The sequence below is a fragment of the Hemicordylus capensis genome, chromosome 3 (assembly GCF_027244095.1).
Source record: "Hemicordylus capensis ecotype Gifberg chromosome 3, rHemCap1.1.pri, whole genome shotgun sequence".
Lineage (NCBI taxonomy): Eukaryota > Metazoa > Chordata > Lepidosauria > Squamata > Cordylidae > Hemicordylus > Hemicordylus capensis.
In genome coordinates, this window is record NC_069659.1 from 214,329,812 (window position 1) to 214,353,834 (window position 24,023).

The 24,023-nt window shown below is 45.1% G+C and overlaps 1 long non-coding RNA gene across 1 annotated transcript in view; it reads right to left on the reverse strand.

Moving 5' to 3' along the window:
* Positions 1-24,023, reverse strand: part of LOC128350740 (uncharacterized) — a 118,587-nt gene that overhangs the window by 92,985 nt on the left and 1,579 nt on the right. The window lies entirely within an intron of this gene.

The following is a 24,023-nucleotide window of genomic DNA, read 5'->3' on the forward strand; positions in this document are numbered from 1 at the left end:
TGTCTTCATACACTGGTATGGGCTGTGGTACATCTGTACCTAGGTCCTTCAGTAGTTGACACAGCCATTGTATCTTGTGACTGCCTGTGCAGCTGATACATATTCTGCTTCAGTGGTTGATGATGCTACTTTCTGCTTTCTTGCTTTCTGCTTGACCAGCTTATCGCTCCATCTCCATAGAAAATTATGTAACCACTGGTGGATTTCCTGTCTGTTATATCTCCACCCCAGTCTGCATCTACATATGCTTCTAGTTTTGGTTGATTATTAGCTGGCAGCTTGAGCTTAAAGTGTGCAGTACCCTTTAGGTACCTAACAAGTCTTTTCATTGCATTCCAGCCCTTGACTGTTGGTGATGCAGTCTTTCTACAAAGTAAGCCAACTGCTGTACTAATATCTAGCCTAGTGAGTGTACTAATGTGTAAAAGCTTACCCAATGCTTCACAATATCTATGGTTGTCAGATAGTGGCTCAGTTTGATCTTCTTGCTTTATGTAGTTTACTTCCATTGGAGTTGGTGTAGGATTTGCATTTTCCAGTCTGAGCAAGTTTATCAAGTCTCTAATTTTCTGTTCTTGGTTGATCAGGAAACTTCCATCTTTCTCTCTTTGTACTTGAATGCCCAAGTAGTGTGCAATGTTGCCAAGTTGCTTGACTTCCACTTCTTTGTTCAGATGATCCATTATTTCCTTGCTGTCATCTGGATTTTCACAGGCAAAAATCAAGTCATCAACATACACCAAAATGTAAGTCCATTTGCCATCCCTGCATCTCGTGTACAGGCAGGGATCAGCTTCACTTCTTTTGAAGTTTGCTTGAAGCAGCATATCATTCAGTTTTATATTCCATGCTCTGGCAGCTTGTTTTAAACCATAAATGCTCTTTTGCAGTTTGCATACATAGTCCTCTTTGCCTTCCTCCAAGAAACCTGGTGGTTGTTGCATGTAAATGTCCTCTTCTAGTTCACCATGCAAGAATGCAGTTTTCACGTCTAGGTGCTCAACATTCATTCCTTTGCTAACAGCAATACTTAATAGAGTCCTTACTGTGGTATGTTTAACCACTGGTGCAAAGGTTTCATCATAATCTTCTCCATATTTCTGTGAATATCCTTTTGCTACTAATCTGGCTTTGTAGCGCTGAATCTCACCATCATGTTTGAGTTTGAAAACCCATTTGCAGCCAATAACTTTTCTTCCTTGTGGTAACTTAGTAAGAGTCCAGGTTTTGTTTTTCTGTAGAGCCTCAAGCTCTTCAATTGCAGCTTGTTTCCACTTCTGGGCTTCTGGTTGTGGTAGCTGGGATATTTCCTCCCCGATGAAGGTTCTGGTTGTTCCGCTGTTCTTGCGAGGTAGGACAGTCTCGGAGCTGGAACACCTCTGTTTGAGCGCGATGATCGCCTCACCTCACTCTCTGTGGTCCCTTCCATCACCTCAGGTGCGTCTGGTGGGTCGCTGGGGGTCTCTGTATCAAGTGTGGTTGGATCTGGATCTGCTGTTTCCTCCTCCTCAATTCCTCTGAGATCAGGAAGCATAATCCAGTCATCAGGGTGCTTGGTCTGGTTGCTTGCTTCGGTGTACACCTCCTCTGAAGGTGTAGCTCTTTCATTTTCTTCAAAATACACAGCTCTGCTTATGGTTATCCTGTTGGTGTCAGGATCCAGAATTCTGTAGGCTTTGGACTGTGCTTGGTAGCCTACAAAAATCCCTTTTGTGGCCCTAGCCCCTAACTTAGTCCTTTTTTTCTTTGGGATGTATGAGTAAGCCGTGCTTCCAAAGACACGCAGGTGCGTCAGGGGCTGAACCATGCCAAAGTTCATAAGGTGTTGTTTCTATGGGTTTTGTGTTCATTCTGTTTTGTATGTATGTAGCAGTCATGATGCCTTCTCCCCAGAATTTCTGTGGGAGGTGTGCGTCAGCAAGCATGCATCTTACCATGTCCAGTAGAGTTCTGTTCTTTCGTTCTGCGATTCCATTTTGGGGCGGGCAGTAAGGTACTGTAGTTTGATGCACGATTCCATGTTCTCTCAGGAACTGCTGTGTAGCATTGGACATAAATTCTCCTCCATTGTCTGTGCGCAGGATCTTTGGCTTCTAGCCAAATTTGTTGCTTGTCATCGCCACATATCCTTTTAATTTCTACAGCATCTCTGACTTTTCCTTTAGTAAATAAACACACGTGTATCGTGAGAAATCATCTGTTATAGTTAGAAAATATTTATGATTACCTATAGTTGCTGGTAGTGGTCCAGATATGTCGCTGTGGATGAGGTCCAGAGGTTTTCTGGTCTTCCTTTCACTTTCCTTTGGGAAAGCCTTGTTTACTGCTTTGAACTCGAGACAAGAAACACAGTTAGTTGCAATGTCACATGGTACAAAATAAATGCCATTAGCTAATCCTTTCTCCTTCATGTTCTGAATTGATTCAAAACTTCTGTGTCCTAATCTTCTGTGCCATAATTGTAAGCAGTTTCCATGCTGGCACAACTTGGCTAGGTTCACTACATTAGGCTGGCACGCCTCAGGTCTTTCTCTGTCTGTAGAATGCTCTTCCACACAATAAAGACCTTGAAATTCCGAGCCTACCAGGCAAACTTCTCCATTCTGGGTAACAACACATTGTCCATCTTTAATATACAATTCACAGCCTTGTTCTTGGATATTGAAATCAAAGAGCTTGAGAATTCAGGGATATACAAAACATCTCTCAGAAAAAATGGTTTAACAGATCCATCCAGCAGTTTGCAATACAAAACTCCTTTGCCTTTTTTCTTTGCTTTAATTGTAGTATTATTGCCCAAATAAACAGTCTCTTCAGGAATATCAAACAGTTCAGTATAGAAACTTAGATTTTTAGAAATGTGGACAGATGACCCAGAATCTAAAATCAGCTTTTCATTATTTTACATTGAATTAACACTATAGTTCTTGTTGAAGTGATTCTCAGTAAAATCGGTCCTTCTTGTCTGATTCTTGGGACAGTGCGCCACCCGGTGGCCAAATTCGTTACACAAAAAACATCTGAAGGCTTTATTTCCAGCTGACCTCATTTCAGCACTGGGGGTCATGTGACCTCTCTCTCTGGGCTGAGTTTCTCTGACGTAATCAGCTCTCTTTGTATGCAAATGTGAGGGGGCCATGAGGTTTCCTCTTGTAGCATTCCCTCCCCATCTCGGGTTACGGCTGGAATGATGAATTGTTGCTTTAAGAGCAAAGTTATTTGCCAACTCACTTTCAGAGCATGAACTCAAAAGGTTTCTTCGGTTTGCCTCCGAGGAGAGCGTCTCAACAGCCTTTTCAAAACTTAGAATGGTGTGGGTTTCCAATTGGCCAATAATACTGCTATAACTAGCGGGCAAGCTTAAGAACAGAGTTTCTAGCTTCTGATTTTCTGTAAATTCCTCTCCTGCTTGTCTAAATTGAAAAAAGAAATCTTCCAAAATTCCCACAAAAGTAGAAAAGCAGTCCCCCTCTTTATATTGGAGATCTTGCATTTTCTTACGTAAATTAAAGGTGTATGCCCATCCTTTCTTCATATGCAAAGAATCTAGCTTGTTTAGCATTTCCTTTGAGGTTCCAAGTTCACAAATAGCAAAAAGGTAATTTCTACTCATGGAAGCTGCAATCATCGCTTGTGATTTTTGGTCTTTAATTAGCCAGAGTTCCTTCTCCTTTTTCTTAGCATTCGAGGTTCCATCTGCGGGGGGGTCCTGTTCAGTAACGTTATAAAGTCCTTCTGCTTTCAGTGCAATCCTCAGTCGAGTCTTCCATTCCAAGTAATTGTCTGCATTCAGGATTGTTAGCCTGAGTTTTCCCTCCAGGTATGTAGCCATGCTCACCAGCTCCAAAAAGGCAGTTGCTGTAGATTAGCAATTCAAAGTGTCCACGCTAGATCTCAATGGATCTCCTGGAACAAACCTAACTCTCTAGTTGCAGCACACGCAGCTCAAAATACTGCTCCCATAACTTGCTGGAGCCCATAACCTGCTGGGCCCATAACCTGTTGGAAATTCTCTGTGGTGAGAGAATCCCTTTCTCATTATAGCAGAGTGCACAGAGGCACAAACACAGCGGATTTAGTTAGGGGTGTGTGCGTGTGTGCTGAGAGTAAAGTAACGGAGCCAATTGCTAGTTTCAAATCAATATAAAAGGCATTTATTAAGGAACTCCATTCTAGATAGGAAAGTGAGGATTTAGGATCTCTAATCTATCTATCTAAGTGGATGCAGATGGATTCTGCATCTTCTCTGCACAAAAGGTGCAGGGCAAGATACTTGCCATGTTGCAAGGTAAACAGTCAGGTAGGAAGAGAGAGAGAAGGAGGAAGGAAGTTGAATCCCCTAAGATTAGCAATCTACATTTCAAAGGGATAGCATCAGAGCAGTGGAGAAGTGATGACAAATGTTCTTGACCTTCTAGCCCCCTGACTTACTAGTCTGTCCTCCACTGTCTGAGGCATGAGACAGCGCAAAGTCCTTTACTTCCAACACCTATGACAGCTGCCATCTGGGAAAGGAGAAGGGGCACATGCCCAAGAAACACTTTAATTAATAACACACCTTATCTAGCATGGATGCTCAGCAAGTCTTCCTTATGAAGTGTTGTGTGTGTTGTCTGGTTAGGCAGCAGGGCATTGATTGCAGAGCAGAGGCATAACTAGGGAAAATAGCACCTAGGGCAAGCACTGAAATTGCGCCCCTGTCCAGACAGGAATGATGGGACTTGTAGTCAACAATATCTGGAAATCCCTGTTCAAAGGAACACTGTACCAGCTAGACATGGTTGTTGATCAAAACCTGAAAACATGAGCCATCTCTGTAAAAAACTTAGAACAACAGGATTCCAAGTGTCATTTGGATGGGCCAAGATGCGAGGATTCCAAGTGTCATTTTCTCTGTCTCATCTCATTCTTTAAAAAACATGGCTTTGTCCTAGAGGATCACCTGCCCAAATAACCACTAGCAAAATGGGAGAAGAAGAAGGTGGTGGGGTGTGTGTGTGGGTCTATAAACCAGTGAATGATTCCTGCCGTTATGATGACTGTTGGCTCATGGTGGGGTATATGTGCATTCACCACACTAGTGCTTACTTTGACACCAAGAGGGAGGAGGATACATTAGTTTGCCACACTAGACAGAGGAATTTGCAACAGGAGCAGACAGCCAAGTTCTACCAGGGCCAAAACAAGCCCCTGCCAGACTAAGAAATCATTGTAATGTGCCCCTTCCTGTCACAAGCAGTGTGCTGTTCTTTTATTATTGACTCTAACTCTCAGATATCCCAGTCATGGATGGAAAATTCAGGGTCAATTTACAAGAGACACATTTTCTACATGGAAGTTTCTTCTGTGCAGGTGTTGTGCAGAAACCGATGTGTAGTGACCGCCAGGGGCATAGCAAGGTTGGAATGGGCCAAGATGAGATTTTAAAATGGGCCCCCAGCTCCTCAAAGTACAGGACCTCCACACACCCCAGGCCCCCAAGGATTTAAGTCTGATATTTCAAAATAAGTATGCTGCCTGGAAATACATTTCACTGAATACACACATGCACACTTCACAGTATATAGTGATATACATTGAGTATTATATATTTGTGCTACTTTTAATGCCTAGAACACAATAGCAATGCTAATTATTAAAATGGCCCACTCACTGCAGATTAGCAAAGGAGACTTTCAACCATGCAGAGTGAGCCTATGTTTGTTTTCTCAGAATTCTGAACAAATTCAGTAAAGTTTGATTTCAGGAGGAGGTTTTTCACACGAGGCTTTTAAAGCCCTTTAACACACATCTCCTCTGGAATGGAGGTGCTGCATTCACATGTTGGCCAGATTTACCCTGAAGTCCCTGCAAGTTATTGGGGAGCAGTTCACACACAAGAAAAATAAAATAAAATAAAATAAAGTAAAATAAAATAAAATAAAATAAAAGCACAACACATGCTTCAGAGTTCTCACTCAGACCTTCTGGGTTGCGAAACAACTTGAACATAAGTGCATTTATGAATGAATCAATGAAAATAAATAAAATATACTTGTTCCAGAAGTTTTTGTAATTTTCTGCCCTGAAACAAGCCACTTATAGGCCTTTTAAGATAGTTTTTGTTTTTAAAGCCAGAACATTTTTCAGTCTGTTTTAAATTAAATATTCAGAGACTTCTCAGTCTCGCCCCACCCCCCATATCAAAGCCCTATGGCAAGCAGATTCCTATAGGGGTGGGGGGACCACAAAAAGGAATTCACAGCCTACCTGGCAAAAGCTGTGCTGGATGGTCTGGGCAGAGGGTCTGCTGCTGCTGCTGCTGCAGAGAACTCTGCCTGTTTCCTCCTTCATGGCTCGCTTGGCCTGCCGAGTACAGGCTTCAGGGAGGCCTACTCGGAGGCCTCTCTGGAAGCCACGCCCACCCGCCAATCAGCTGAGAAGCGGGGAGAGAAGAGCTCTGCAGTTTGCAGGCCTTGCCAATCCTAGGCCTCGCCGATCAGCCGGAGCTGGAGGCAAGTGGCTGAGGGGCCCTGGGGCTGGGCAAGTGGGCAATGGGGTGGGCGTGGCAGGAACTGGTGTGGTGCCCCCACCTCAGTGGTACCTAGGTCACGTGCCCTGTCTGCCACCCCAGTTCTGCCTGCCCTGCCTGCCCCCCCCCCCCCAGTTCCGCCTATGTTGCAGAGGTGCACCTAGGTAATTTTGGAGCCTGGACCTAAAGCCCTTTAGAGGTCCCCCCCTCCCCTGCAAATTAAGCATCAGCATTCTTGGCCGGGCGACCACACCACCCAGGACAGACTAAAGAGGATTTGGGGGCTCCTGGGGCTGTGGAGGCCCTGGACTTTGGCCCTGGAGTCCAGGGGTAAGAGCACCTTTGATTGATTGCACTGGATGCCTGGACGGTGTCTATATTTTAAAGGTTCCCATGGACAGTACTGCTCCCTCTAGCTGTATAGAGGGGTGCCTTCAACTTTGCATATTTATCCACATATTCAGCCTTGGCCCCTGTCTTGGAGGTACCCCACACTGGTGCGGTATCATGCAAAGGAGAATCTACCATGAATGGGATAACCCAGAGTTTGGGTTAGAAGAAAGCCCCTTGGTTGGTCCTGTTCTATTTTTTTGGACCAGTTTGTAGGGGAGGGGGGAAGCCCAGCCCCTTCTCCTGGGGTGCAAGCATGCAGTCTTGGCCATACCTCATGAGCGGAACCATCCAACGGGACAAAGGAAGTGAGCTTGAGAACCCTGTGTGAGGGTAAAACTTGCAACTGATGCATGCTCCCTTCTCCCAAGGACTGTTTTCTCATGAGAGTACCTGGCCATGGAGACATGCATGTGGGCCGGAGGTCTGTTTCAGCCCAACCCAGTTATTAGATCCATGCAAGCCCTGGGGAAGCGTACCCCAGCAACACCTTTCCCAGTCCCAACAACTGCCACAAAGCAGGAGTCCCAGTGCCCCCTCTGACTGTCTGGTCTCCCCACAACACATATCCATGGGTTTTGTGTTGTTGTTTTTTGCCCCGCACAGCCACCTGGCTTGCCAGGGATCACTGTAATCCAAGGGTGCCCTGCCTTGGGATGTCCTGCAGTGGCAGATTGGCATACGCCACAATGCTGGTCCCAGCCTGGCCCATTTGGCTATGGGTGTAGTATCCATCCCCGGTGTTTCCCAGCTATGCCTACCCGAAACTCCTCAGACACATGAAATGGACCAGACTCCATGAGAGTGCAGTCCAGTGGAGACCTGAAGCTCATGGAGCCTCTGGTCCTCCCCAGTGGACTGGCCCTCTCATGAGAGGGCTAATCCCCAGCTGGCAAGCCAACACAAGGGCAGGAGTGTGTTTGGGTTTCCTGGCCTGCTTTGCTTTGGTCTACCATTACAAAACAACAACAACAAAATATTTATATACTGCTTTTCAACAAATGTTTCCAAAGTGGTTTACATAGAGAAATACAGTAATTAATTAAATGGATCCCTGTCCCTAAAAGACTCACAGTCTAAAAAGAAACCTAAGAGAGACACCAGCAACAGTCACTGGAGGTACTGTGCTGGGGATAGATAGGGCCAGTTACTCTCCCCCTGCTAAATAAAGAGCATCACCACATTGAAAAGGTGCCTCTTTGCCCAGTTAGCAGGGGTTTGAGATGCCTCTTTGCCCAGTTAGTCCTCTGTGGCAAAAGCATCATTTGCCACAAGGGACTAAACGCCAAGATCCTTTGCTCACCCTTCTAGGAGGTCATCATGATCCCTTCCTGGAGTAACAGAAAACTATTGTCCCTCTCCATCCACTGATACCAGTAAATGTGCTTGTGTGAGAGTATATAGCTGCAGGGATCTTGCAAGGGAAATGTGCAAATGATGTGAGGAAAGGGTTAAAATGCCGAGGGTGGGTGATTGATGCTGAAACTGCACTATTAGACTGGGCATGTTCCCCCAAAGATCATGGCCTATGGTTACCACTTTTCTGTCATCCTGACATCTTGCCTGCAGTCTGGTGGCACATGCTGTATGGAGCTTGCTGGGAAACGGACTCAGTGGACCTTGAAGAGGGAGAGATCCCTCTGCCCATAAGCCAAGGGACTGGGAAACCACAGTTGAACTATCATCTGCTGCCTTCACAGATTCCTGGCTTCACAGATTAACCACAGGTTCGTCTACCCAAGGTTTCACACTATGTTCTAATGGGCTCTGTGTCTGCTGCAGCCTTAACATGCCACTGGACTCTTTGTTGTTGTTTGCTTTAACCGATTAACGCAGCTACCCCTCTGGAAGTGCTCCTCCATGGTATAATTTTTGTCATAGAGAATAAAGTACATTCATGCATTGAAATTATGTCCCCTGATTTGAAACAAATAACCAGCCTGAGATTGCTCTAGGAGGATCATGTGTTGCTTTTTAACTGTTATGCTAAATGTCTTATTGCAGTTCACTCTTGTCTTTTGCATATTTGCTCTGTACAGAAAATATTACCATTGGGGTCACCCTCCAAATTTCTATTGCTAGCAATTACTTCCCATGAAAATGCAGTATAATATGAATGAAGTATAGATATAGTTTTATCTGCTGGAAACAGAGCCATGTTTCATTTTCTCGTTTCTTCCCAAGTACTGCCTGGGAACTGATGGATTCAGTTAGTATTTACTGATATGTGAAAAATTAACTTTCTATTCACTGGCAGGAATTTGCTCTGCCGCTGGGGATTGGGGAGATTGATGGTGGGGGAGAGTGATTAGTATCCCGGCAGAAAGACAATGGTTGTTTCTGACCCTGGCTTGGCCTTTCTTACACCTCACTGCATCCTGATCCAGAGAAGCAGCTGAGCTGACTTTTTCTCACTTCGTGTGGGTGCCATAGTTGGGTGGGGGTTGGGGGGTCAGCACTGAGAGAGTGATTACTGGCAACTTAGTCACCAAAGCCCCTATAAACTGTCCTTCACAAAACTATGGCCCAAAGGGATGGCTGTGTGGTCTGATGTCATGCAGATCTTTTAAAATGGGAATTAAAAGTGTGGGGGGGGGGGCTCTGCAGCAATTAGCTTTCCCCTTTGAGGTAGCCATCAGAGCAACAGAACTACAGAGTCTGACTGAAGGGATACTCTGGCAGGGGCGTAGGAAGGTTGGAGTGGGCCCAGAGACAAGATTTTTAAGTGCCCCCCCCACCACTGAAGCTCAGCTCATGAAGTAAAGAAATCTTAAATGAGGCTGAATAGTGGTAACAAAACGCATAGTAGCTGGGGGGATCAGTCATGTGACTTGCCTCTGGGGGGGCCCCCAAGGCAGTGGGCCCCCAGACAACTGTCTCCCCTTGCCCTATGATAGTTACGCCCCTGTACTCTGGGGTATAAAAAGCTGAACACCCTGAACCAATGCTGCATTTCCTAATGTCCTCCTATTCATTCGGGGGATTGGGTTTTTTTTTTAGTCCAATGAATGAAGAGATGTGAAACAGACAGCATATGCAGTGGGCTTCATGCCAGAGAGAATCCTCTTTCGGAATTTGTGGAGCACTACAGTACAGGAGAACTCTGTTATTTGCGTATCCAGTATCCGCAGTTTTGCGTATCCACAAATGGGCAATGGGCACAAAATAGGTAATGGGCACTCGACTTTGGTATATGCAGAAAAAATTGGGGAGGGGCAGGGAGTGAGAGGGTTAAATCCGCATATCCCTGGATCACCATATTGAGTGCATAAGAACAGCCCTTCTGGATCAGGCCCATCTAGTCCAGCATCCTGTTTCGCAATGTGGCCCACCAGATGCTGCTGGAAGCCACAGGCAGGAGTTGAGGGCATGCCCTCTCTCCTGCTGTTACTCCCCTGCAACTGATACCCAGAGGCACCCTGCCCCCGAGGCTGGAGGTGGCCTACAGCCCTCCAACTAGTAGTTCATGATAGACCTCTCCTCCATGAAGTTATCCAAGCCCCTCTTAAAGCCATCCAGGTTGTTGGCTGTCACCACATCTCGTGGCAGAGAATTCCACAAGCTGATTATGCATTGTGTGAAAAAGTACTTCCATTTGTTGGTCCTAGATTTCCCGGCAATCAATTTCATGGAGTGACCCCTGGTTCTAATGTTAGATAGAGGGAGAAGAATTTCACTCTATCCACTTTCTCCACACCATGCATGATTTTATAGACCTCTATCATGTCTCCCCGCAGTCATCTTTTTTCTAAGCTAAATAGCCCCAAGTATTGTAGTCTTGCCTCATAAGAAAGGTGCTCTAGGCCCCTGATCATCTTGGTTGCCCTCTTCTGCACCTTTTCCAGTTCTACAATGTCCTTTTTTAGATGTGGTGACCAGAATTGTACGCAGTACTCCAGGTGTGGCAGCACCATAGTTTTGTATAAGGGCATTATAATATAGCAGTTTTATTTTCAATCTCCTTCCTAATGATCCCTAGCATGGAATTGGCCTTTTTTTTTACAGCTGCCGCACATTGAGTTGACACTTTCAACGAGCTGTCCACCACGACCCCAAGATCCCTCTCCTGGTAAGTCACCGACCGCTCAGATCCCATCAGCGTATACTTGAAGCTGGGGTTCTTCGTTCCAATGTGCATCACTTTACACTTGCTAACACTGAACCACATTTGCCACTTTGTCGCCCATTTCCCCAGTTTGGAGAGATCCTTTTGGAGCAATTCACAATCAGTAATGGATTTCACTACCTGAAAGAGTTTGTATCATCTGCAGATTTGGCCACCTCGCTGCTTACCCCTGCTTCTAGATCATTTATGAATAAATTAAAAAGCACCGGTCCCGGTACAGATCCCTAGGGGACCCCATTTCTTACTTCCCTCCATTGCGAAAACTCTCCATGTATACCTACCCTCTGTTTCCTGTCTTTCAACCAGTTAGCAATCCACACATGTATTTGTCCCCTTATCCCTTATTGTTGCCTTGCATTTCTTTTGCCAGAGTTTGTGTTCCTTTCTGTTCTCTTCATTTGGACAGGCCTTCCAATTTCAGAAGGAAGTCTTCTTCTCTTTTATGGCTTCCTTGACACTACCCATTAGCCATGCTGGCATTTTCCTGGACTTAGTGGTACCTTTCCTCTTTTTGGGTATACAATCTAACAGGGCTTCTGGTACTGTGGTTTTGAGTAAACTCCATGCACTCTGGAGCAAAGTGACTCTCCTGATTTTCCCTTTCAGCTTCCTTTTCACCATACTCCTCATTTTAGAGAAGTTTCCTCTTCTGAAATTCAAAATGTCTGTGTAAAATGACTTCCTTGGTGATTCTCTCCCCACATGTATGCTGAATTTGATGGCACTATGGTAACTGTTCCCTAAAGGGTCGATGACACTGACATCCCGCGCCAGATCCTGGGTGCCACTCAGAATTAAGTCCAAGGTTGCCTTCTCACTGGTCGGCTCCAAGACCAACAGTTCTAGGGCACAGTCATTTAGCGTATCTAGAAATCTGACCTCTTTGTCATGACCTGACTGTGAATTTACCCAGTCTATGTGTGGGTAATTGAAGGCACCCATTATTACAGCCCTGCCTCTCCTTGACGCCTCCCTGATTTCCTCCTGCAACTCCCAGTCACTCTCAGATTCTGATGTGTTAGACTTCTTAGCATCTCTTGATTTTGACAAGCAACATATATGAAAATATTCACTTCAAATATCTGCTTCTTTTCTAACAGTGATTATGGTTACTTATGATTAAGTAAACAAGTATTTTATGAATGGAATATTAGGGGATGGGTGCTGTTTGCATGGTGCACACTTTTGTCCACAATGGAAGCAATGGCTAGAAGTCTGGCTCTGTACCTCTAGAGGTGTGGATTCAGCCATAGAGATGGTGGCAAATTCATGATTAGAGATGCAAGCAGAGGGGGTTACAGAGCCAAAGAACATAATGGGGGCAGCCACATTTATTTAATCATGCGTGCCCCCCATCCATGTATAATGCTGAATGTGGGCATGAGAGTGATCCAACACTAAAAGAAGTGCATGGGTTAGAGAAGCTGAGCCCTTCATTTTTGTACCTTTCCTCTCAGCCTTGTAAAAAGGATTTTGAGTGACCAACCATGGAGAGTTAAGATTCAGGGAAAGGTTCATCTCCCTCATCTGTGTACCCCTTTAAATTTTAAAATCAGATGCCCCCTCCACTAAGGACGTGAATGGGGTGGACATGTGAATAAGCAAATGTGACAATTGCCATTGCATCTACTTTGGCTCATATAGTCTTCCATTTGGATTTTGCCGTTGTTGGTGGTGCGTTCAAAGTATTTTGGAAAGAAAGACTTCCGGCTTGCTCAGGGGACTTCTGAGCAATTGTGAAAGCCTGAGTGTTCTCATTATCTTGGTAGGGAAAACTACTGGGAGCTGACAGTGGTGGCCAGCATCCTTTCATATGCTCAGCAGCTCTAAGAAAATTAGGCTTGTTATCATAATTGATCCTGTAGAGAATGTGCAGTCATGTTCATTTATTTCCATGCTAGCATACTGTGAAGTGACAAACACAAAATCATGGCTTTGCGCCTGGCTCAAGCAGCAGGAGGAAGTGGACTCCAGAGACAAGTTCTGCATTCCTATGTAGACTCAGAAAATCTAAGAAGGGGAGATCTTAAAAAAGGGATTACCTATGTTTAATTTTCTTTCTGAATAAATAGCCTCTTCTCCAAAGACCATTTCAGGTTGTAAGAACTCCTTTAATTGCATCTAGCCATGATATAATTTGTAGTGAAAGCAAAAAGACATAAAACGCAGCCCCATAGACATCCTTATCTCACACAAGGCTCTGTGGGTGTCAAATGTGAAGCTCTTGAAGAACTTGAAGAGCTAAGGGGATTATAGCCAGTTGTAAAAGAGCATGTTGCAATTACTCTGTTTTCACACTGGCAGGATGATGCAGCAATCCAATAATGCTTGAAGGAGCCTTCTAGGTGATCTAAAATGTGAATCTAGATTGTTGTTGACTGGTGAATTGCACTAGATAGATAGCCATTTTATTTAGTTTCCTAAGCTGCTGCAACAATTATGTCAAAAGCCCACAGGCTTAAAGACAATTTTGTATATTGGTGTTGGCCACTAATATAAGAGGTGGTTGGTTGGTACATTTACCTATTCTTCATTAACCATTGCCCCATATATCACCCAGGGACCCCAATCTGAATAAAGTTAGTCATTACTAAGTCCCATTAAAGGTAACAAATAAGTTGGCCACAACTATATTTTTTCCATTCGTTAGTGAAACAAAGGGTCAAAATTTAATTTTAGTTGAATCAAGGGCAGAATCTCTTTCCATCAAAGGGTCATTTATCTAATGGTGCCTGCCAATAACAAGCATCACAACCACACAGACTTCTCTAAGAAACAACTCTTCTCCTGACGTTGCTCCCGGGAAGGAATAATAATAATAATAATAATAATAATAATCAAAAACATTCAGATATTTATTTAAAAAGCAATGAGCATGTGGATTACAAAGTTAACAATCAATGGTGAGACACTTGGACAGGTTAGCATTAGAAGAGGTATTTTCCAAGGGGACTCACTATCCCCTCTGTTGTTTGTAATCGCCATGACCCCACTTTCACAAATACTAAACAAAACAGGCCTCGGATACCAAACATCTAAAACATCCAGTAAAATCAACCATCTGCTGTACATGGACGATTTGAAGTTGTATGGGAAGTCCCAGTCAGAAACTGAATCGCTGCTAAACACTGTCCGTATATTCAGTAGCGATATAGCAATGGAGTTTGGACTAGACAAGTGTGCTGCATTAATAATGAACAGAGGGAAAATAAGAAAAACAGAAGGAACAGAACTGCCCAATGGAAGCAACATCAAGAACCTGGAAGAGAAAGAACCTTACAAATACTTGGGCATTCTCCAGGCTGATAACATCGCACACACTGAAGTGAAAAGAAAAATTGGAAGTGAATACATCAGGAGAGTTAGAAAAATCCTCAAGTCCAAACTCAATGGCAGGAACATCATACAAGGCATAAACACCTGGGCTATACCTGTTATCAGATACACTGCAGGGTTAATAGACTGGACCCAGGCAGAGCTAGAGACGCTGGATGGTAAGACCAAGAAAATCATGACCATCAATCATGCTCTGCACCACCGCAGTGATATAGATAGGCTATACCTCCTTCACAGCTCAGGTGGAAGAGGAATGCTGCAAGTCCATCAAACAGTAGAGGAGGAGAAAATAGACCTTGAAGAATATATAAAGGTATTGATGATATTGTATTGATGATAAAGTATTGATGATAAAATTCAGCCATCGCAGGTCCTTGGGAAGGACTCGATGTCTGGATAAAACAAAGCAGCCAATAACACCTGTCTGACTGTGTAAACAATAATTATAATCCTATATAATAAAACCCTAATGTACCTGCATCCGTGTCTCTTGCGGGTGTTCTGCACATGCGTGGCGCAGAGGCGCGGTGGCGGGCCCGGCAGCGGGCCCGGCCCGGCTGTGGGGAGGCCATCGGGCTGGCTGCGGCGGGTGCGGCTGGACTGGCTCCTGCTGCTGCTGCTGCTGCTGCCGGCGCTGCTGCGTGGTGGAGAGGGAGGAGGGGAGGGGCGACCAGGAGGAGGCGGCGGCCTGGCCAGCAGCAGCAGTAGCCACCCTGGACGGCGGCAGCGACCTGGGGGAGCGGTTGCTGCGGCTGCTGGCACCGCCCCTGCTCCACAGCCTCTGGGTCTTAGCGTCCTCCCCTCACCCGCCCACGCCCCCCGCCCGGTGCCACCTCTGCGAAAGGGAGCACAGCGGGAGCCCAGGAGGGTGGCTAGAAGACGGGCGGCTACGCTCCCGGCGCTCGCAGGAGATGGAGAGGTGCCGGTTGGCGCTGCTGCAGCCACCCGCAACGGCTGTGCATGCGCGCCCAGGCGCAGCGGCAGAGGGAGCCCGACGCATCCCCCGCCCCGGGACGGCTCGCCCTGGAGGAGAGAGGGGGATGATGTCGTGCTTCCTCCTCCCCAGAAACTTGCCCGCTGCTGTGAATGGGGAGAAAGGCCCCTGCGGGGAAGCCAGACCTGGCTGCCTGGGGAAGGAAGCTGCAGCCTCACTAAACTGTGAGTCTCCTAGCTCCCTATTCCTCCTGATTAGCTGCTTCCTCCTATCCTATATAATAAAACCCTAATCTCTAATCTCTGGGAGCCTGGCCCAGGTGCAGGATTTGACAGTCCCTCCTGCCCCTTTTCATGTAAAGAAGGAGACAGGGTTTGTTTGTTTTGGGGGTGTGGTATGTTGTTTGTCAGTCCTAATGACCAAATGAAGCCTCCTTGAATAGAAGCAGTCTATCACTGCATGCCAGCTGCCGGGGACCAATGGCAGGGGGACGCCTAGGAACAGGGAAAGTCCACGTCCCTTGCCCTTGAAGAAAGACTGTTCTCTACACAACTCTTCTAGCACCCGTTAATGTAATGGGCTTAATGTCTACTAGTTAATAATAAATAACAACTTCTTATTAATATAATAAGTAGCTTCCTCATATGGAGTCAAACTTGATTGTTCACACAATGCACTGAAAGTCCAGTTCCCAGGGACTGTCAAGACATATGCCATGCCAGAAGCAGCATGACAGCTCAGACTAGCTGTGTTGTTGTTGTTGTTTGTTGTTGTTGGTTGTTGTTAGCCTTACGAGGCAAACAGTGCCTCGGGGAGGAGAGCTCTTCACTGAGAAAATGACAAGGGAGAAAAGAGTTAAGCCCGGCCAACAGCACTGCAGACTGATTCTGTTCTGGTGTTCTCCATCCCACTCTGGCACCTGCTCTTAGATTGAAAACAAACCAGTAGCTGACATCTATTTGTAGCATGCCGGGAAGATATGCCTGTGCAACAAGGAGCTTTCTTAGCAGCACTGCGGCTGCCCGCCTAGCAGGAGGCAGTGAATTCTGCCTATTTACTATGGCTCCCGATGTGCCACCTGAAAAGATGTCCTTAGAAGTCTCAGTCCTCAGGGACATACTTTCAGGAGACACAGGGCACATCTGGAGCCAGAGCAAAGTGCTGAAATTCTCTCTCCCCAGTTGCATAGCTGCAGCAGTAGTGGGGAAGCTCTGCATTATGTGGGCACAGCTTCCTGGCACGCTACTGGCAAGCTGCTCTGGATGGAACTGGTCTTGGATCTTCTGGTGGCTCCCACCCTGAAGATGATCTGAGGATTTGGAGGTGCTCTGGTCATGCAGAGGAGAGTGCACACATGGCTCCTGGCTGCAAGATCAGGTGCTTGTTTTTTCTTGCTTTCATTTCATTTTAATTTCTCACTTGTCCACAGATCAGGAGAACAACTTAAAATGAAAGCAAGCAAGGGGATTGTTGCTTTAAATATGTTTGTTGAAAACATTTATATCCACAACCTGTCCATACTCGAGTTGGTTCACACTATCAAGACAATCAATATCAAAGGCTCCATATAGTAAAGCAATAAATGAATAGCTCTATAAGTTGTCATTTGAGGATGGCCTCTTGCATGTTCTGCACTTGCAAAGGTAAGGATGATGCTTGCATATGATAGGGCTTTCTCTGAAGAGGTACCCAGCATGTGGAGCTCCCAAAGGAAGTGCAGTGTTCCATCACCACCAGCTGAAAATGTTTAATTCTAAGTTTTGTGGGTTTTATCATGGCTCTCTTTGTTTTTAAAGCTGCTATTCTAGTAATTTGTATTTTATATATTTTATGTTGCATTTATCTTTGATTTTAGCTACTTTGCACACCTCCTGATTAAAAGAGAAAGGTGGGTGTTTGTTTGTTTTTAAAAAATTAGACATTAAACCCATAAACATTCAAAACCTTAAAAATCAGCAACCACAGAAATCTTGGTGGAAGCCATTCCATAAATTTTGGGCAACCACTGAGAATGCCCTGCTCCGGTTGCCAGAACCTAAGGGGTATACTCGTGAGTCAAATGGGCCGTAACCCAAAGTTTGGCTTTTAAAAAGCCAGACCTGCCAACCACAGCTTAACCTGTCATTGGCAGCAATACAGAGGTAGGTTTCATCAGCAATTTGATGATGATGATGATGATGATGATGATGACATTTATATCCCGCTCTTCCTCCAAGGAGCCCAGAGCGGTGTACTACATACTTGAGTTTCTCTTTCACAACAACCCTGTGAAGTAGATTAGGCTGAGAGAGAAGTGACTGGCCCAGAGTCACCCAGCTAGTTTCATGGCTGAATGGGGATTTGAACTCGGGTCTCCCCAGTCCTAGTCCAGCACTCTAATCACTACACCACGCTGGCTTTCCATTGATGACTTCAATGCTCCAGTGGGGGGCCAAACCTGTCCTGCAGCTATTATTGAACTACAACTCCCATCATTCCCAGTTATTGTGGCTGGGAATGATGGGAGTTGTAGTTCAACAACAGCTGCAGGTGCAAGTTTGCCCACCCCTGCTCCAGACAATTTATCCCAGTGGCTTACGATACTTGATTGTATGAACAAGCCTTCAGTTGTTGTAACAACTTATGGAATTGCTTTTTCTGTTCTCTCTGGCTGTTGAGATGCATTCCCTTGATGCCACCAAAACTGTTGGAGTGACAGATGATTGCAAAGATGAGTGTGTTGGGCCACTGAAGCATTTAACTACATTTCTGTCAGAGGGATTCCTTCGTTTGATCACACAGATTTTCAGGCCCATGGAGACAGAAGTTCCATAATTATCATGAGCAGTGAAGGCAACCACAAGGCAGCAACATCGATGCTTAATAAGTATAGGCAGGGAAAGCAATACCGTTCGAAAAATATACTTTTGCTGCATCTACATTTGCCATGTTTATTTGATGTGCCTGAAAGGTCAAAATCCCCTTTCTCTTAACCAGAGAGTGCTCTTCTATACCAGCCATGATTTCTCTTCAATGAAATACTTCTATTTTGTCCTTTCCTTTTTGTATTATTTCTGTTCCTATCAAAATGAAATATGGTGGTAAAAGATTTCTCAAGGACAAGCTCTGGTCTAATTAGAAATTCAGCAACCATTGACAATCAATGTGCCATTTTATCCAAAATGTGTGGGTCTGTGTGTGTTTCCACATCATCCCCATTAATTTAGAGAACAATCTTATTTCTAAAGCAGAAAGAATATTCAGCCATTGGTTTCCTAATATCCAGATTTACAGCTATATTAATGACTAGGGATGTGCACGGAACCGGGCGGGGGTGGCTTGAGGGGGTGGAGGGGTCTCACTTTAAGGGCAGGGGAGGGTGCACTTACCCCTCCCCCTGCTTTCCCCCCGCTGGTGCTTGGTGTTGGTAGAAGATTTCAAGGCACCAATGTACCTCCCTGCCGCCCCTTCCACCTCTTCAGCCGGAAGCGGCCAGAAGTACTGGGTGTGTGGGCACCCCCCCGCCTTCGAACTTCGAATCCCCCCAATGTTTGAACCTGTTTGGAGGCCCATAAAAAGGCCCCCGAACAGGTTTGTGCACATCCCTATTAATGGCCATTGGTGTCACCCGGCTTCGGGTGTCAGTGGCAATGTGGCTGGCAGATGTCCCCATCCTCCAGTTGGAGAGCTGGTCCATCTTGGCAACGAGCATTGGTAAAAAAGGAATAACATCAGACGTGAGTACTGTAGGATTGCCCACCTGGATCAGGGTTTATTCTAATGTGCAACTGGACACATTTTGTGCAGTGGGGACAAATGTGCAGTGTCAACACAGTACCTGTGCAGTTGGGAATATATAGGTTTAAAAAGGAACAGAGCTGTAGAAATAGATGCTTCAGTCCTCAGCTATAGTTTGGGAAGTGAGATAATCATTCTTTGCAAGACGCCTTCTTTTTTCTTTCCTTCTCTTCTTTTTCTCTCCTTCCTTTCCTCCTCGCTCTCTGTCTATTTGTCTTAAGTTCTCTATAGGTTCTCTTTTTCCCTTCCATCTGTTATGTTCTTTTAATTAGAAAATTAGAATTTCAATTAGAAAAAGTTTGGGAGGTGATCACAGATTGGGGATGAGGAGCCAGGGACATAGCTACGGGAGAGGGGACCCATGCTTTCCCCTCTCCCTGGTGGCTCCTTGGAATGAGGGAGATAATGAAGAAAATAGGGAAGGGTAGAGCTGGGTGCCCTCAGGAGCTGGGCGGCAGGGGGGTGTTCTTTGAACCAATCTGCTCAAATAGAGCTACACCACTGGGGGGGAGCTTCACTGCCTTTTTGTGCAGCTGGGGGAAAGCTTAGAATAAACCCTGACCTGCATGGTAGCCAGAGGGGACCATCAGGGCACTTTCCAGATTAGACCCTCTAATGGGTTCATGTCGTATCTCAGAAGTGTGCTTCCACACTTCCTGAATCGTGACACCACAGTCCCTATGTTGACAGCAGGGTACCGTTCACATTTCCAATGCCTTATTTCGAATTTAATCACTGCATTATAGAGCTAGGACGTTGTATATCTGGCATTTTAAAAGTTGCTGGTTGTTGAGGTTGTTAGTTTCTGCGAGACTGCTCCTCCTGCTGTTTACATTTTGAATGTGACTAGCCAGAACGGAGGCATTTTGAGCAGCTAGTCTGGAAAGCACCCAGGAGGAAGTGGAGGCAGCTGGTGAAGAAGAAAAATCAAGGAACAAAAGACAATTGTGGGGGGCAGAGAGAGAAGGGGTTGAGAAGCTGGAGGAGCAAGGAGCACCAAGAGAGGAGGAAATGAGAGGTGAAAGAAAGGAAGATGGAAGGAAGGGATGGGGAAAGGAAGAGACAGAGTCCAGGAGGGAGAAAGAATGGAGGAAAACCTGCAACTGGAGAAGCCTAAGAAACAAGCCCCTCTTCCCAAAAGCCTTGCTCCATTTGCTCCTGCCATGGCCACTCTCTACCTTGGCTCTGCCTCCTAGAGTGTGACCTCAAACCTGACAATATGGTGATACCGGGTAGAGGGAAACTGATGGCCAGACTAGAGGGACCCACAAAGAACCCTGGATCCCCTGTGGATACCAGCAAGGGTCTGGTTAGGCTGGTAGCAAGATACTACCTATGGGGGCAGTAGAGCATAAAGCTCAGAGGAACATTAGTAACCCTCTTCCCTTTAATCCATTGGGAAATCATCCAAGGCAGGGGTCATCTCCCTAGATGAACTGATCAGTCAATCAGTCCTTTATTTTGGTCTCTGGTCAGCAAAAAAAAAAAAAAAAAGACTACATTTTAAAATAAACAACATAGACATGCTAAATACACACATCCTTTTGCTTGCAAAAATTAGGTGGGTGGATAACTTTTTAAATGTGGTGTCAACATTACCATTAGTTCAGAAGTAAGCAACCTTAGCCCTCCAGCTGTTGTTGAACTACAACTCCCATCATCCCCAGGCATTATAGTTGGGGATGATGGGAGTTGTAGTTCAGCAACAGCAGGGGAGCCATGTTGCCTATCCCTGCTACACGTGTTAAGATATAACAAATACTCTTAAAATAATCACCTTTTCCTTTCTTTTCAATTTAATTGTGAATAGATGTCTAAATGTGAGCCTTTCAAACTTGCTGAGAACTTTATCTCCCTTCCTGAAGTCGTTGTTCACCCTTATTGAAATCTGAAATGGTGCCTTTGGCTGGAACCAGAATTGATACATACAACACAATTGTTGACTATAGGCAGCCAGATCCTGTTCCTCAGCCTTAGTTGGTGAGAGGAAGTATAGTGTGATGCTTAGCAGACTGAACTATGAATCAAGAAGTTTGCATTCTGCTTTTGCCATTGACTCATCTGAACGTTTTACACATGGGGCTTTTGAAGCCATTTAACTTGCATCTCCTTCAGAATGGAGGGGGTGCATTCACATATTGGCCAGATTTACTCCCAAGTCCCTGTGAGTTATTGGGGAGCACTTCACACATGATTCTGGTTTTTCACTGCGTGTTAGAGTAGAGTGTAGCATGGTTTATATCTGGGGTAAAAAAAAAATCTACTTTTGCATCGGTTTTTGGGGGGACAACTTCGAGTTCACAGTAAAGCCTCCCAGTAAACTTGTGGTAAAGCCTGCTGTATGTAACAGTCCAAGGTGGCTTTAAATAAACCAAAATCTCTCAGCCTCAGCTTTTCCCCTCTTCTACTATATGGGGATAATGACACCAGCTCACCATATAATGATGTAACAATATGTGGTGTATATGAAGTCTTAGGTAGCTTGAGAGAGCTAATGAGCTCTGCTCTATTTGCCATGTTAAAGTCCTGAATCCACCACCTTACTCACCGCCTTGGGATTGTTTTAATGAAAGGCGGTATATCAGTTTAACAATAAATAAAAAATAGTATTTTGATAGTACAGCAGTGCACCAACACTTTGGGGAAGAAGCTGCTCCAGTGATGTCCCATGAGATGTGGTGCTAAGGGGACCAAATACTGAAGAGGCGTTTCCATTTTCTTTTACTCGTGTCCTCAGAGCTCTTGTAGAACAGCATCACTGTTTTCTGTTACAGCCCTATTGCAGGGGCATATCCAGTGCCCACACATCACCAGAAACATGATCTTTGATTGGGCAAGATCAGCCCTAACCCATTGCCCTCACCCTCAATTTCTCTTACTGGTGTCCAAATTGTAAAGTGCAATATCAAATTGCCCCATTTTTGTTTAATTGCTACAACTCTGTGAGTAATCCAGGGAGGGGAAAGCAGTAGCAGCCAGGAGAAACTGTGACATAAGGCAGGATTGGGGAAAAGTGAGTATTAGCCCTGTGGAAAGATTTGGTTTTGAGGGGTCAAACAGAAATCATGTGGACAATGCCCCCAGCCCCACACAGAAGTCGGCACCCACTGCCTACTTCTGGGCAGAGCTGTCCTGTGCACAGTGCTAGGGAGGTCCCTTAAAGGGAAGCAGCGCTGTGGGAAGCTCCAGTAACATCTTGCAAGGTGCTCAGGGAATGCTGGAATATGTAGTTCTTCTGTGCGCAGTGCATTCTGCATGGCTCTGGTAGTGGCCACTTCCACTCAGCAAGGAAATATGCACACAATTCAACTTTGTGTCTTTAAAGCCAATTTTTTTGCACAAGCTTAGTGAATATTCATGATCACCTTAAGTGGTGCAGTGGGGAAATGCTTGACTAACAAGCAGAAGGTTGCAGGTTCGAATCCCCACTGGTATGGGAAACACCTGTATCAGGCAGTAGCGATATAGGAAGATGCTGAAAGGCATCCTCTCATACTGCACGGGAGAAGGCAATGGTAAACCCCTCCTGTATTCTACCAAAAGAAAACCACAGGGCTCTGTGGACGCCAGGAGTCGAAATCGACTTGACGGCACACTTTACCTTTACCTTTACCTTTAGTGAATACTCATTAAATATTCAGGAACTATTTCACCAAAGTTTTCATTTATGACCTGAGAATTAAAATTGAGAGCTACTTGGCAGAGTTCTAGTTTTCTCCCTGAGAGGGCATTTATGCATGGAAGCCCATCTGTGGTTTGAGGTGGTACAGTCCAGGAAAAACATTACCACTGAATTGGTTGATTTGATTTTATATTCTGACTTTCAGCTCCAAAGATGCCCAGTGCATCTCCCAAGATCATAAATAAATAAATGAACAACAATTTAAAACAGCAAAACCAAAAATTATTTTTAAAAAGCTGATTGTGTAAACTGGCCCTGAGTCATGTATGTCAGCCTTGATTGAAAAAATGATGATTTTACTAGATAAGCATAGCAGATGCCAAAATCCTTCCTTATGATGCAGATTTCCCAGTTCAGCACTAAGATGTTTGGGAACTCTGATGGGGGTGCTGCACCCTGGTGTACTCCTTGAAAGTTGGAGCCCACTTTGAAATATTAGAAATGTAAAGCATGTGTGTTGTCTTCCCTTGAGGGAGAAACGTGTTCTGAGCAAGTCTGATTCCCATATTAGATGCAAACTGCTGTCATGGACACACATCAAAGCAAGAGCAAATATCCTCAGTTAACATTATGCTGAAAAGAAAAGGAGGGAGGCTATTTTAATGTGTTCTTAATATTTGCCCATATTTATTCATAGGGCGCTGTTTCCTGGGGAACGTTATATCAACACCTCAGGCCAGCCATTTGTTTATAATTCAGAGGTTTTCATGGCTTTGTAAAAAGGCTGGGTTACACCCCACCCCCACCACCCACTCCGTAAGCTAGAAAAGAATGGCTGCCCTGTCGATTTGGGCTTCATGTTGTTCTAAATACTTTCTCTTGTCATGTACGGATTGTTCCTAGCAAAATGTTACTTAGGTCAACCAATGTCTGCTCCCTATGTCAGAGGTGATGTGCCCTGATCCTCTGGCTGCTTGTCAGGTTATGTTGCACAAATTCAGGATGAATCCTCCCGTGTCTGAATGTCCATGCAAGTAGTATTGTCTCATTAACCAATATATAAGCTTGAGTACAGTTTGTGCTTAGGAAATCATGTTGATCGGAACTCTTATGCAAACAATATACGCATCTCATGAAAACAAGGTAAAACCTAGCTTTGTTTGTTTGTTTGTTTGTTTATTCAAACAATCAGTAAATCTGTCAATCAATCAATCCCTTCGAGGAGCTTAGAGGAGCACACAAAATGTTTGCCCTGCTCCTGGCATTTTATCCTTGCAATTCCTCTTCAGGTAGGATAGGATAGGAGAACTGGCTCAAGGTCATCAGG